This window comes from Passer domesticus, chromosome 1 (assembly GCF_036417665.1).
Source record: "Passer domesticus isolate bPasDom1 chromosome 1, bPasDom1.hap1, whole genome shotgun sequence".
NCBI classification, from domain to species: Eukaryota; Metazoa; Chordata; class Aves; order Passeriformes; family Passeridae; genus Passer; species Passer domesticus.
The window spans coordinates 1715358-1727637 of record NC_087474.1 but is presented as its reverse complement, the minus strand read 5'-3'; the positions used below and the strand labels follow the sequence as shown (position 1 = coordinate 1727637).

Genomic DNA, 12280 nt, shown 5'->3' with positions numbered 1-12280 from the left:
CTCATTAACAAAAAAGAAAGAGAATTAAGTTCTACCAGACTCTGGTTGCTCCTGGCTGGACTCAGTGCTTTGGATAAGCACAGGAGGAAAGCTCAGCTCCTGTTCAGCTCCTCTGAACATTAAAATTCTCAGCAGCAGACGTCTGCAACATTAAACTGCATCAACACCACCACAAGCTGTGTCTCTCCACACCACAGTACTGACCAGGCACCTTAATTAACCCTTTTTTTTAATTAACCCCTTCCTGGCATCCAGTGAAATCCTCCTCTCGCGGTGCTGGGCAGGACCTGAGCCCATCCTCAGCTTTCCGTTTATCACCGATTACTCCAAAATCTTCCTCGCTTCCTCATCTTTTTCACTTCCTCTGCTTTCCTGCTCCAGGCTGCTTTTTTCCCGGCTGCTTGTGCTTGAAGGACAAAGCTCTTTCAGGAGGAGCTGTTGGTTTTCGGGCCCAGCTGGAGGGGATCTGGGCAGAGTCGCCTGCAGCGCGCACCAGAGCGCGGTGCGAGCTCTGCGCGTGGCGCCAGCCAGGGCTCGCAGGGCGGCTGCCAGGGCCAGCACATCTGCAACAACAGGACAAACACATCAGTGCACAAGCCTGGAAATGTTATTGACGGGTTTGGGTTTCCCCTTCTACCTCTGTCAAGGTCAGGATTGAAGGCACTTAAGCAAAAATAAACATCTAAGTCTAAACGCGCACTATCGTCTCATCCATGTTACAGTCTCACAGCCTTTCACTAACAAGGTACAAAATGGCTAACTATCTCTTGTTACAAGGTCCTTTAAGGCTAAACTATCTAATTAAGAAATGACACCTAAATTATTTTTACTTTTAACCCAATAGCTAATCAATCAAAATCCGCAATGTGACTTTTCTGTCCAATTACACAAAACCACCCAAACCCATGGAGAAGAGAGCGAAGAAGAAGTGAGCGAGGAATGTCATTCCTGGTGGGTTTGTGACTTAGGTAAGGTAGACAAGTGTTCTGCACAACACAGTCAATTTTTTTATTATTTTATTAGCTGAAGAGAAAAGAAAGTTTAGCCATACCAGGAAATAATTCTACCTGCTTAAAAACAGGACACTTTTGCTTTCAGGACCACCACTTACGGTTATAGCATGTCACTGAAGAGTTTTTACAGTAGTCTTCTAGTCAAGAGGAAAAAACTTCAAATTTTTTAAAATCTTAACAGAAAAACAAAAAGAAACCCCAACAGAACTCAAAGTAATGTGAAGTCTTAAAAAGTAACAAGAGCCTGTTTACAAACTTCCTTGCTGAAGTGACAAGAATTTCTGGGTATTGCAAATTTACATTTTTAAGTGGAATATACTCACAACTAAAGCCCTGAGGGCTGCAGGAAAGGGCAGCATTACCTTTCTCATTGCTGTAGCGTGGCCCCCCACAGCTCTGGGGGTTTGCAGCATTCCCAATCTCATCCTTCCGACGTGCCTGGGTCACCTGAATGGCTTCCAGGTGCAGCTCCAAGGTCCTGGAGATGTTCCTGTGCAGGGGAGCACCACAAAGCCTCTCCATTCTTCCTATCAGGGCGAGCACCTGGCAGAAAAATCAAACTATTGTTTCCTGTCCTTGCTTGCTGTACTATTGTAACTTTTCTACTTTCTGCTCTAAGTTCTCTGCTCTTTCTGTTCCTGAGGCCTGCTTTCACAGCTTTCTGAAAGCCTTCTTACCTTTACTATCTCCCACAATCCCCCCTCTCTCCCAAATTTAGTAAACACCCTCACAGAGATCAAACAGCAACAGTACATCCCTTCATTGTACAGAAACTATATAAAAGAAAGATGTACTGTCCCAGTGGGAGCAAAACTAGAAGTAGACCTCTAATAAAGACCACATCAAAACCCACCACTCTAAAGCTATCATAAAAAACTGATAACCCTATTTAAATTAATCAGTAAACTTGATCAAAGAAAAAACTAAGTACCCTTGAAAATTTAGTAAAAGAAGAATTACACAAAAAAAAAAAAAAATCACATCATACCCAGAAATAGTCCCTAAAATTCACCAGTATTCATAATCAACAAAAAGGCTCTTAACTCCTAGAGATTACTTCATAACCTAAAGAAAATCAATAAAGCAATCAAAAACACAACACCCCCTCCAACCTAGACTTCCCTCTCTATCGGTAACTCCAAGAAGCAAACCTCTGGTTAGCTTCAATTTAAAAGACTATTTTCATAGTTTAAAAGACAACTATTTTCATTAAATTAAAATACTGTTTTTTCAACATACCACCCCAAAGTTCACCCTTTCAGTTCACAGAATTACTGGGTTGGAAGAGACTTTAAGATCACAGAGTCCAACCCATACCCCAACACCCCAACCAAACCCTGGCGCTGCGCTCCACCCATCAGTGAACTCAATATCAGTGAACTCAACTACCAGTTCCAACTATCAGCCAAAGAGAACCACTGCAAAGCCACCAAACCCACTGAGGGTGATGAGCAAACAATCAAATCCCAGGAGCTGCAGCCCCTGCAGGCGTACCCGGGCGCGCTCCCGGGCCTGGTCGGCGAGCAGGCGATCCACGCGGGACGGATTCGCGCGGAGCCGCGGCACGGGACTGGGCATGGAGCTGTGCTGCCCTGGGAAGTGCCTTGCAAGGTCAGCCTCAGCCTGAAAGGGAAAGAATTTGTCAGGGTGATGGCTTGAAATGAGAGCAGTGTCCTCAGTCTGGTTTTGGCGCCGTTTGGAATTTTCAAGCGGATTTGGAGTGAGCATGCAACCGACTTCTGAGTGCACTGACAGAAAAACATTCCCAAACCTCACAGGATCCCAGAGTGGTTTGGGCTGGAAGGGACTTTAAAGCTCATTTATTTCCACCCCCTGCAATGAACACCTTCCACTATCCCAGGGTGCTCCAAGCCCGGTCCAATCTTGGGGATTGGGGCACCCTGGGAAAGGACCTGCAACTTCCACCATCCCAGGTTGCTCCAAGCCCCATCCAGCCTGGCCTTGGACACTTCCAGGGATCCAGGGGCACCCACAACTTCTCTGGGCACCCTGTGCCAGGGCCTCCCCACCCTCATGGCCAAAAACTTCTTCCCAAATCTAATCTAACCCTGCCCTCTTTTGGTTTGAAGTCATTCTCCTTGACCTATCACTACATGCCCTTGTCAGAAGTCCCTCTCCAGCTTCCTTGCAGGAATATTTGTCTAATTCAGCTCTCCCTCAGAGCTCAACACCTCTCACTGCTTCTCTCCAATATTGTTATTTTAAAAAAGACCCATATTATGATTATTTACACATATCATGATTATTTTTGAAAATAACCAGGTGATAGCAGCAGCATAAATCACTTCTGAAGTGCATCAGGATGAACCCACATTTAACATAAACTGATACCAGCACTTTAACCCAGAAGATATCTTTTTCTTTAACAGAGAAAATCTTTAACACGACATCCAAACTTCCACTGAGAAAGAGTGGCTTAGCCAGGGTCTAACACAGACAGACACTGAACAGCACCAAACCTATTTCTGGGTAGGAAATTTTTACATTTGAGTAGAAAAGACACAGCTAGCAGTAGATTCCTTATCTCATTCCTTCTCCAGGGTACCATGGATGCAGGAGAGGGGGGTCAGGTGCTGCACTGCAGTTCAAGGCAAGCCTAAATCCACACTGTGCATATTTGTACTGAAAGTATGTGGTGAAGTCCTTCCCTTTTTGTTTTACTTTCACATTAATTTATTCCCTGCCCTGGCCTAACATGGATTACAAGAGCTGACTCCACCAGTATTCATCATCTGAGGAGCCTGAAAGGCATCCAGAAAAAAAAAATGGATGGAGAAAAGGTCATGGATTCATAAAATGACACCAGGTAATTAAGAATTACAGTTAATAAGCAAGTAACTAAACTACATGCACATTTAATATTGCAGACAATTCCTAACATGTGGAAATGCTTTAAATGTGAGATCCCTGGAAAAGTGGGGTTTATGAAAGGAGAAAGGTAAGCTGTGACCCCAAAGCAGCTGCAAAGTTTTCAGAGAGCTGAAAGGGCTGAGTGATTAGACAAGAAGAGAGAATTAAATAAAATCCCAGGGGCAGTTTCTCTGTCCTTGCAGCCATCCCCTCCTGAGGAATGTGGTTTGGCTGCAGGAATGGGAGCCAGGCTGTGGCTTGGAGGACTCAGAACAGTTTCTATTCTGCAACCACAAACCACCCTGAGAAACCCAGAGCAGCTCACTGGGATAAAACTGGAATGGGACCAGAGCAAGGGGTCAATTAATCCCCTTTGATTAATAAGTAGGAGGTATGAGGATAAACCACCCTCCTTTCATTATGAAGTAAAAAATCAGGAGACAAAAAGTATGACTTGGTCTTTGCAAACAATTTTCCCAAATCCTGCCTGAGAACAGGAGACAAACCCTGGAGCAAGAACCATCCCTTTCTCACTTCCAGAGCATTCCTGCAAGGCCAGACAGGCAGAGAGGAGTCTTGCTCAAAGGCGTCCATGAGAGAACAACACAGGCACCTCCATTCACTATTCCAGAAGTCCATCAGCAAGGCCCCACAGCTGAGGATGGAGAGAAAAAGGGATTTTCCAGGTCTACTTTGCTCAGACACCTTTACCCAGTGACCAGGAGGCTTCTCACACGTGGGAGTAGCACCCAGTGCATAATCAGAACCAGGGATTATGGACAATTTATTTTCTGAGACCTGGCATGGAATTCAGGGAGTTGACCCCTCTTGGGAAAGCTCTTTCTGCTTTTTCAGAGCACAGAGCTTTCATTCCCAAGTGCAAAACCCTCATTATCAGTGTGATCCTTCCCCTGCCAACAGTTCTGGGAGTGAGTGTGAAGCTGCAAAGTGACCATAATGAGAAGAGCATAAACTGGAATTCCCTTTGGGAACAAAAAAAATATTGTAGGTTTTCTCTACAGACATACAAAGGTGCCTGGGATTAGTTACTTCATTTTCTTTTTTACTACAGGTAGAGATTTACTAGAACAAGAAAAAAAAAAAAAAGAAAAATCAGAAGAAGAGAAAGCTGTGATTGTATCATGGACAGTAAAAACCAAACAAAAACAAAAAAAAAGACCAAAAACCCCAACAAACCAAAGAAGAAACACCATAAAACTTTCTCTTATAACCAAGTCTTTATCAGGAATCACCACCAGTTGTGTTTTACCTTCTTCCTCTCCTTCTCCAAAGCTCTCCACTGCTCGGAACACTCCTCCAGCCGGACGTGGAGCTCGTTAGCGGGGCCACTGCGGCTCCTGGGAGCTCTGAACTTGTTAAATGGGGCTGGAAAGGCAAAGCAGGGGGCAGGGATATCTCCAGGGAACAGCTCACTCATGAAGGGACTCAAGGGGTTGAAGTCGTCACAGTGGAAAAGATCAACGAGGTCCGAGAATGGAAACGGCGGCGGAGGGAAATTGAAAGTATTTGCTGATGGAAACAGTTGGTGATTAAATGGAGGGCAGCTGGGATTCTGCTTAAAATCAGACATGAGTGGGAAGGAAGGAAGCAGAGAAGGATTGATGAAGTCTGACAAGCTGCCGCCGCTCTGCTCGCGCTTTTTCGGAAACGCGGTGAAAGGCTGGCGGTTCGGGGCCGCAGACCCCAAAGGAGGGATCCAATTCCTTCTACCTCTTCTGTCATCCTTACTGCCACTTTCCTGGCTCTGCCTCTTTGGGAACCTGTGGTATTTCTCAGCAGGGTCTTCACCTGCAGCCTTCTGCTGCACCAGCCAGTCGGGTGAAAAGCCAACGGAGAATTTGCGGCGCCGCCCGTCCTTGCTCATCCCAGCATCATCCTGGGACCTTCCAACAGATCTCACCTGCTTCTGGCTCTCCGAGAGGAAATGAGGAACCCCCAAGGGGCTGGGAACGCCATTTGAGGTCTGTAACCTCCCATCTTTCCTGGGAGGGAGGGCAGGAAGGAGCTGGGAGTAGCAGGAGGGCTGTGTGAAAGGCTGGTGGGTGGGAGAGCCCCCAGACATGGTGGAAACCCCTGATGAGGACTGGGGGCTCGTTGCCATTTGTTTTCCATACGGAATTTCAGATGCAGCTGCCAGGGTGTTCCCATCCAGCCATGCACACCCCTGGTACGAGGAGTAATTCCCATTTTGCACAGTGTTTTTCACAGAAAAATCATATTCAGCTGCTTGAGGAGAGCTTTCCTTAGGGCCCATATTCACTTTACACTCATTATTATTATTATTATTGAAAACATCCCCAAAAGTAAAGCCACAATGGCCATTTTGCACATGGCTTTCCTGGGTTTTTCTGCCCGCTCCTTCAGAAAATGTATTTTCCTTAGGGGGTGGGTTGAAAAAATGAAGGGATGGATGGAGAGGTGGCTGCAGTTTGGGATCAGCTGGGAAGTTCTCATATCTCTTAGAGAACAGGTGGCTGTCCTGGGGTACTTTATCCCAAGAGTTACCACCACCAGGCTGATTGGAAAGATCAGGGGAATACTTAGTTTGTCCTTGAGTGTAATTTTTCTGAGCTTTTCCTCTTTTCCAAAACTCCTTCTGGGCGCCGGGGCTTTCTTTCACCCTGTTATGAGGGGAAAAAGGGCTAAAACTGGACCCACATTTTTCAAAGCCTCCATTTACCCTCCCATGGTCATAAGTGCACAAATGCTGGTTCCAGCCCCAATTTGGGAAGGAAAACCCTTCCTGGGGAGCTGTGGTGCTGCTCTGCAAGGAGGAATTGCCAGGGTTCCTCGGGGCACTGCTGGGATGAGAGAGCCAAGACTCGAGGAGCTGAAGGTCCCCCAAACCTCTGTGCAGCATCTCCACCTCAGGAGGCTCCTGCAGGGCTTCCTGATGGCAGCTGGAGCCCAGCAGGTTGGGAAAATCCTTGGTTTGGACCCAGGGCTGAGCTGGGAACTCCCCGTTGCTGCCCAGATCAGGCGCCCACACAGGGGGGAACAACCTTGAGAGAGAATTCCTGGAACAGAGTTAAAGCAGCCTCCCGTCAGGATTTAAAACACTTCTTGCTTTAAAACAATTCACACATCACGTTTTGCATTATTGGCCAGCCATGCACAGCTCTCCTCAAAAACAGGAGGAATATTCCCACTGCAGCTGAGCAAGTGCTCTGTGAAATCTCATCACCCACACTGTTTATTCTGCACCTTCAGAAATGCAGAGTTTATTTGGATTTATTAAATGTCTCAGATTCCACTGCATTCAGCCAGCTCCCTACTGGTTAAAATTAATTATCTTTTTTTTTTCCCCTCCTCAAATGCTGTAAAGCTGATGGAAAACTTTAAAAAAATGTGGATTTTTAACAGTTCAGTATTTTTTTTTACTGACAAATGAAGTAAAGACACTTCCACATTTTAAAAGGCTGTCATTACTCAACTCTGAAATAATTAAAAATGTGTATCATATCTGTGTGACAATGGGCATAAAAACCAGCACAGAATTTATAAAACCCCTCAGAACAAACTCACCAATCTGTAGCTGGCTCTGGCTTGCTTGGCTCCTCTAAAATGCTCGACACCAACCCAAACACATCAGGGCCATTGCCAGAGTAAGGAAGATTTATTGGTGCCCTGGAAAAAATAAAACCACAAAGTAAAAGTTTTTAAAAAGCATTTTTCTCCTAAATAAAACAGTCAAAAAGAAGATCAGCCTCTATTTTAGCAGCATTTTTCAGTTGTTTTGAATTTAATGTATCCTCTACAGAAATCCCTTCCTGCATTTGTGAATTATAGAGCCCAAATAAAGTAGAATTATTTTCCTTCTTTCACCAGACACTTTCCAAGCAGCAAAAATTTTCCCCTTTCCAAGAAAAAAAAAAAAACTGTTTTATGGACATTCCTTCAAACCCTGACTGTCTTGTTTAGAGCATAAATAGGATCAATATTCTCAAAGTCTGGAGCATTCTAATTTACCTACTGCCAAATAATTCAATAGCTATTCTGTTAACCTCAAAAAAAAAAAAAAAAAATATATATATATATATTTTATATAAATATAAATTATATATACTTAAGTTGAACCACTTTTTAATCTCCTTTTGGACAGGTCAAAATTTTACTAAATATTTCTGGTAAGCACCCAAGGTTTCCAACAATTTTTAAACAAACCCAACTTTTTACTTCTGATGCAAGATTAGATTTTTATGGAGTTGTTTGGAATGACTCCTGGCTCCTCCTCACAGGTTAATAATAAAGCTTTCCTTGCCCCTATCCTCATTGTTTTGCTCCAATAAACTTCCCTCCCCACCTGGAATCCTTTCAGGGTCCCTGAAGATCTCTGAGATTTCCTGGTCCCACCTTTCCAAACCCCCCTGGCTGCCACAAAACTGCTCACTGACTTTGCTGATTAACAGAAACCATAAATTATGGGACAAACTCATTAAAAAAATCACATTTTAATCCCAGTGAGAATCACACCCTGCTGGCTTTTCAGACCTCACCAGTTTCACCTCTAATTCATCCCTGATTTACCCCTGACTGCTCAGCTCCTCTCTAAGGAACCTGGATTTAATTTAGGATGCACAGAAGTGCAAAGACTCTTGAAAATGTTTTGAACTGGTATTTGATAACCAGATCTTTCCTGTGTCTTGGTCAAATAGCAAAGTTTTTTTTCTTTTTTCTCTCTCTCCCTCTCTTTTTCTTTTTTTTTTTTCAGGGAGACCTCAAGGAATTCTGAATATCCACAGGCTCAGAATGGATGCAGACATGGATTAACTCTAATTCCTTTTTTTTTTTGGTTTAAAAGCTACCTTGCAATAATTTTAATTAGCAAATTAGACTTGTATATTTTATTTAGCAAATTGCCATTCCTTGCTTAAAATTAACTCTCAAAGCTGACATCAAAGCTGTATGATCTTTTATTAAAAAATAAACATCACTCTGACAATTCCCACTAAAAACAGCAAAAGAATTAAGGTTTTTTGCAATCCATTATTTTCTTTAACTTGGTACCTTTCAGCACCTTGTGAGCCAGTGGACTCCACTTTCTCCCCACCTCAGATTTTCTTTTTTATTAATCAAATGACAAAAAAAAATTCAGTGAGGTATTAGAAATGATCATTAAAAGAGAATTTTCTCATCAGAAGCTTCTGTGTCAGTCTCTATCCCCAATTCCCTCCAAAAAATGGCAATATTCTGTCACCATCACTTGGCTTTAGGATGGAAAAAAGAAACCCCCACACACTTTTTTCACAACCTCAGTAATAACCACCACAGAGCAAAGAAAATCTGAGTTTCCAGAGATGCCTGAACCTCTCCCCAAAAAACATCCAGGATTGTTCTGTAACACAAGAATCCCGGTGACCCAGAAGCCCCAAGGCCACAGCAGGGATGCTGATACCTTTTCTTGGGGCACTCCTGGAAGGCAGCTTGGGATCCAAAATCCTCAGCACATCCCAGCCAGTCCCTGCACAGCTGGGAGGGCTCCGGGGGCGTGGGGGGACTGGGGACTGCTCCCAGGAATGGGGAGAACAACTGCGTGTCCATGGTTTGCTTCCTGCTATTCACCTGCACGGAACAGAGAAAAAAAAAATGTTTTTTAATGTTAGATGTTCATCTAGTGAGCAGGAAAGGCAGCAAAGCAAAGCTTTGCTTTTGTTTCCTGAAATAAATTAATTTTTCAGCACTGCGTAATCAAGGATCAAGTCTAAATCATGTTCCCTCCCTTGCCTTAAATTAGCCCAAATCTGTCGTCTAAAACAGATTTGAAATATGAAATATTTCATATGAATATGAAATATTAGAGTTGACTTACTGCACAGCACTAGGAATTCTCCACAGGTTTCACATTTTAGGTGTTGGTGTGGCACCTTCACAGCTCAGACCCTCCTGCTCCAGGGGACTGGGACTGCTCCTGTGCCAGGCAAACACATCCCCTCTGGAAAACAACAGCCAGCATCCCTGTTATTCCCAAAAAACATAAAATATTCCAGTGAAGAAGGGAGGGGCATCGGGGAACTCCACAGAGCAAAATGGGCGTAAAGAAAAGCAACCCAATACTGCTGCAGAAAGGAATATTACAAATAAATTATTTGTTCTGAGGTTATTGATGCCAAGAAAGACTGGAGGAGATGATATTTGAAGCCTCTTCCAACCTGGAATTCTCTAAAATTAATTTACAATTAATCCCTGGCCTACTGAAAGCTGTCCCAGACTCAGATCTCCCTTCCTGGGGATTTTTGTGAGCAGGTTGGTAAAAATATTCTCTGGTCAGGTGTGTTCCAACCAAGAGCAGGGCAGAACAACCCTGCAGTGAATGTTTTTAAATAAATAAAAAGTTTACACTGAGAGTTTATCACTTGCTACAAACTGACTTTGCACACCCAAACCAATCCCTATTAAATAACAGAATTAGAGGCACCAGGACCCCGTGGAGGCCACACAAATATCCTGTAAAATCCCATATAAACAGTATGGAACATATGAACAGCAGTATTTATTCAACAGGCCAAAATCCCACAAGAACTGAGCAGCAAACCCACAGCCCCTGGTGCTGTTTGGGCTACCAGGGAGCAGCACACAGAGAGAAATTCCTGCCAGAGAATAAAAACTGGTGCACAGATTAAAAATAGGGCCTGTAACAAATGGATTTATGTTTTATTTTCAGAGCCATCCATCACTGCTGATGGGAGTTGTGCAGGACAATGTGTCTGAAGCCCAGGAGAAGAGGGACTTCATGTACCCTAGATAAGGCTCAGTGCTTCCAGAACACTGGAGCCTGTGCTTCCCCCCAGGCAAACACTAATTCTGCTCTGGGGTTTACACAGGAACCACTAACAAGTGCAGGGAAAAAAAAAAAATCACTATCTAAAAATTAATTAAAAATTAAAATTAATTTTTATTATTAAATTATTAAATTAAAAAAATTAAAAATTTAATTGAAATTTAAAAATCAATTATTAAGACAAATAATTTAAAATTATTTTTAATTATTTAAATATAAATAATTAAAAATCAATTCATTAAATGCTGCCCTTTTTTTTTCAAAGGAGGAAAAGGCAAATTATAACTCCCAGAGTCTTCAGTAGGGCTTTTACTTTATTCCCCTGCAAATCCTGGGAAAACCACTGGTCTTAATAAATTACCTTTAAAAACAATAATAAAAAACTACATCTAAGGCCCAGACAGGTCCTTTGGATTATATTTTTTTCATTCAAACAGTGAAGGAACAGACAAAAAAGTATTTACCAAAACCATTCACTATTTCCAAAAGACTCAAGCAGTTCTTTGTACTTAAGTTCCCTTCCAAAGTTCCTTTTGAGGAGAAATACATGAGCACAACTTCATCAGTAAAATGTTAATATTTCAGGTAGAAATATAAACAAAATTAAAGAGCATCAAAGCTATTAGACATGGATATTGTTGGGGTATCTGTGACATGAAAGATAGGAGAGATTTAGATCAGACATTGAGAGAAAGTTGTTCCCTGTCAGGGTGGGGAGGCCCTGGCACAGATTCCCAGAGCAGCTGTGGCTGCCCCTGGATCCCTGGAAGTGCCCAAGGCCAGGCTGGATGGGGCTTGGAGCAGCCTGGGACAGTGGAAGGTGTCCCTGCCATGGCAGGGGTAGGGAATGAGATGATTTTTAAGGTTCCTTCTTACCCAAACCATTCTGGGATTCTGTGATCTGCAAGATCAGTCAAAGATGTGTCCAAGACATTTTCCACACAGAGGCTTCCAGAAGGGCAGCTGGAAACAAGAGAGCTGCACCTTGTGAAATTCCTCTCTGTGCCAGGATTCCACAGCAGGGCACTGGCTGGAACCCTGGCTGCTGAGAATTCCAGACTTTCTGTGCTCCCAGGCACTGACCCCCAAGAGAACACTGCATTGACCTGAGGCTGTGGAGAAGCTTCCAAAATGGAATGACAGAACTGAGATTGTGGGTGTGGAGTTTGGATAGAAGTGTGTGATATCACAGGGTGGGAAACTCAGAGTTTAAGGGTTTAGAATATAGAAATATAGATAAAGCAAGATGGAGGTTTTGGGGTGGAGGCTGGTCCTTCTCCACCTTCCTTCTTCTTCTTCTCCTCCTTCTTCTCCATGGGCTTGGGTGGTTTTGTGTAATTGGATAAAAAAAGTTCCCACTGCAGCCACGGGTGGTTGGTTATTGGATTAAAAGTGAAAACTATTTAGGTGTCATTTCTTAATTGGACAGTTGATCCTTCAAAGGCCTTGCAGAGAGAGAGATGGGGCTCCATTTTTAGTTTGTCAGAGTGCAGTGCTGCAGAACTCAGGGTTTGTGAGAGTGTGACAGAGATAAGAACTGATAAACATCTGAGTCCCAACAAGAAACACCATCTCACACATTTAATCCTGACCCTGG

General features: G+C 43.4%; 1 protein-coding gene across 1 annotated transcript in view; it reads right to left on the bottom strand.

The window, feature by feature from the left end:
• The window catches only part of OBSCN (obscurin, cytoskeletal calmodulin and titin-interacting RhoGEF), a 198831-nt gene extending 197327 nt beyond the window's left edge, over positions 1-1504 (bottom strand). The window contains exon 1 of the mRNA XM_064416433.1: positions 1376-1504. The gene's annotated coding sequence lies outside the window, so the exon portion shown is untranslated. The remainder of the gene's footprint in view (positions 1-1375) is intronic.
• Positions 1505-12280: the final 10776 nt, after the last annotated feature.